This window comes from Dasypus novemcinctus, chromosome 21 (genome assembly GCF_030445035.2).
Source record: "Dasypus novemcinctus isolate mDasNov1 chromosome 21, mDasNov1.1.hap2, whole genome shotgun sequence".
NCBI lineage: Eukaryota > Metazoa > Chordata > Mammalia > Cingulata > Dasypodidae > Dasypus > Dasypus novemcinctus.
The window spans coordinates 15,404,217-15,407,626 of NC_080693.1; the positions used below are offsets into that span (position 1 = coordinate 15,404,217).

Sequence of the window (3,410 nt, forward strand, 5' to 3'; positions counted from 1 at the left end):
ATAAAGATACAAGAAAATAAAACTACAGACCAATATATGATATGAAAATAGATGCAAAAATCTTCAATGAAATACTAAGAATCCAAATCCAACAGCATATTAAAAGATCAAATGGAATTTATTCCTGGTATACAATGTTGGTTCAATATAAGAAAATCATCTAATGTAATACATCACATTAACAGAATAAAGGGGGAAAAATCACATGATCATCTCAAACAATGCAGAAAAAGCATGTGACAAAATCCAGCACCCCTTCATGATAAATACACTTAGAACATTAGGAACAGAGGGAAATTTCCTCAACATGAGAAAGGGAATATATGAAAAGCCCACAGCTAACATCCTACTTAATGGTGAAAGACTGAAAGTTTTCCTCTTAAATCAGGAACAAGACAAAGATGCTTCTATCACCACTGTTATTCAACATTGTACTGGAAGTTCTTGCCAATGCAATTAGGCAAGAAAAAGAAATGAAAGGAAGAAATATATCTTTCCCTATTTGAAGATAATATGATTCTATAAACAGATAATCAAAAAAAAAAAATCCACAGCAAAACTCCTAGAGCTAATAAATAAATTAACAAAGTGGCAGGGTACCAGATCAACATGCAAAAATCAGTAGTCTTTCTATACACAATGAATAACTGAAAGAAAAAATCAAGAAAAAAATTTCCATTTTCAATAGCAACTATGGAATCAAATATCTATGAATAAATCTAACCAAGGATATAAAGGACTTATTCATATAAAACTACAAAGCATTGCTAAAAGAAACCAAAAAAGTCCTAAATAAATAGGACCTTTCATGCTCATGGATGGAAAAAATTTTATCATCAAGATGTCAATACTGCCTGTAGTAGTTTGATATTATCGATGAATTCCAAAAAGAAATATTGGATTGTCTTTAAACTGATCTTTTTCTCTGGGCATATTAGATTATATTGGATTTAGAGGTTTGCTTGATTAAGTAATCATGTAAACCTCTTGTGCTAGTAGGGCACAAAGGGTGGGGACTCACAGATAAAAGGCATGGCAAAGGACAGAGCTGGGGGTTTCTGATTTTGGAGTTTTGATGTTGGAGTTTGATGCTGAAGTCTTAAGCTGGAGCCCCAGGAAGTAAGCATGCAGAGGAAAGAGAAGCAAGCCTTGGGAAGAGAGGACCTGAGCCAGGAGAAGAACACAAAGGAATAGAGATGGTTCCTTAGACACAGCAGAAACCCCAGGGAGAGAGACAGAGCTGTTCACCTGATAGTCTACAGCTGACTTTGTGGAGAAAGCAGAGGAGCTGAGCCCAGAAGAACCCAGGAAGCCTGAACCCTCACAGATGTCAGCAACCATCTTGCTCCAACACATGGCAATAGACTTTGGTGAGGGAAGTAACTTATGCTTTATGGCTTGGTAATTGTATGCTCCTACCCCAAATAAATACCCTTTATAAAAGCCATCAGGCTTCTGGTACTTTGCATCAGCACCCCTTTGGCTGACTAATACACTGCCTGAAGTATTTTATAGATTCAATGCAATTTTGATCAAAATCCCAACAACTTTCTTTGTAGAAGTAGAAAAGCCAATCATCAAATTTATATTGAAGGGCAAGGGGACTTGAATAACTAAAGTCACCTTGAAAAAGAAGAATGAGGTTGGAGGACTTGTGTTTCCTCATCTTAAAACTTAATTACAAAGTTATAGTGATCAAAAAACCATGGTGGGGTGTGGATGTGGCTCAGGTCTTTGGGTACTCACCTCCCATGTGGGAGGCTCCAGGTTCAGTTCCCAGTGCCTCCTGGAGAAGGTGAGCAAAAATGAATAGACAGACAAGAGAACCATCAAGGGATGGGGGTGGAAATAATTATAATAAATAAATGTTTAAAAAAAAAAAAGACCATGGTGGCCTCAAGACATATTGGCTCTCTTGGCTGCAGGACAGCTTGGTAACTCATTCTCCTCAGAGCTATTCACTGCAAGGTAGAACCTGATGCCACCACTGCTGCCTTTTTCCTCCTGCCTCAGGATCAGCTATATGATTAGGCCAAAATCTTCAATGAGTAAACTAATTCCTCCGTTCTGTGGTATTCTTGGTCACACCTTTATGGAGTTTCTGAAGGGCAGTGGAGATGACTGCCAGGCACAGCACGACCTCTTTGCAGACAAGTGAACTGTAGAAACTCATTGCTACTCCACCAAGAAATCCCCATAAGAGTGGTTCACCTGGACACAGAAGTGTTGAGTTGAAATTGACAGAGCATTTTACAAGAGTTCTGATCTGGATGGGGTAACCCTCAGGGCACTTCTTTACACTGCCTCAGTATTACTGGATTGAAGAATCGCTTCTTCATGTTAGGAGCTTCATTTCATTTTCCATTACTCCCAATTTCATACTCAACTCAAAGCCCTGAGAATTTCAAGTGGTGTATATTGAAGTAGACTTCAATTATTTTAAATCATTTCTGTATTCAACTCCTTTAATTCTTTCATAACCCTACTGAGTGTATTTTAACTAAATTAACATGGCTCAAATGAACCACCCACTTCCTGTGGGAGTCACGTACAAGAACATGAGATTTCTTATCACGCACAATTCAACCAATGCAACCTTAAGGAAATTTATAGAGGGTTAGAGTTACCACAACAATAAGAGTATGTGAGGCAACTGATGACGCAACTCTTGTGAAGAAAGAAGACATGGTGTGCTTGACTGGCCTTTGATGATGGCGCCCCACCATTCGACCATATTGTTGATGCTTACGTAAATCTTCAGAAGGCTAAGTTTCATGAGGAACCTGGTTGCTGCATTGCTATTCACTGTGTTGCCGGTCTGGGGAGCGCCCCAGTGCTCATTGCCCTAGCAGTGACTGAAGGTGAATGAAATATGAAGATGCAGTACAGTTCCTAAGACAATAGCAGTATGGAGCTTTTAACAGCAAGTGACTTTTTTATCTGGAGAAGTATCATCCTAAAATGTGGCTGCACTTTAGAGACTCCAATGGCCACAGAAGCAACTGCTGTATTCAATAAAATTGGGTTGCCTGCTGCTATTACCTTGGAATTGGAACTTGAAAGAGGACCTAATCTGTCATGCATTAGTCAACATCTTAGAGAATAAGACTAAAGAAATTTCCATAGGAATACTGAAAAGTTGTTTTACCACACTACAAGTTTGAAAGAATTACAACCTCTATGTGTTATAATCAGCCTATTTGGATACTTAGCAAAGATTCTTGCTAGTCAGCATTTAAAATGGGATTATCATTTGTACCAACTGACCTTTCCTGAAATCATGCAGTACTGAGATATTTTCTCACTGATGTTCATAGTGACATTATTCACAATTGCTAAAAGATGGAAGTGACCCAAATGTCCATCGACCAATGAATGGATAAATGAAATGTGGTATCTCCATACAACAG

General features: G+C 38.4%; 1 pseudogene; it reads left to right on the top strand.

Annotated features, from left to right (window-relative positions):
• Nucleotides 1-2,510: 2,510 nt before the first annotated feature.
• LOC101423179 (protein tyrosine phosphatase type IVA 1 pseudogene) lies at nucleotides 2,511-3,018 on the top strand (annotated as a pseudogene).
• The last annotated feature ends 392 nt before the right edge of the window (nucleotides 3,019-3,410 follow it).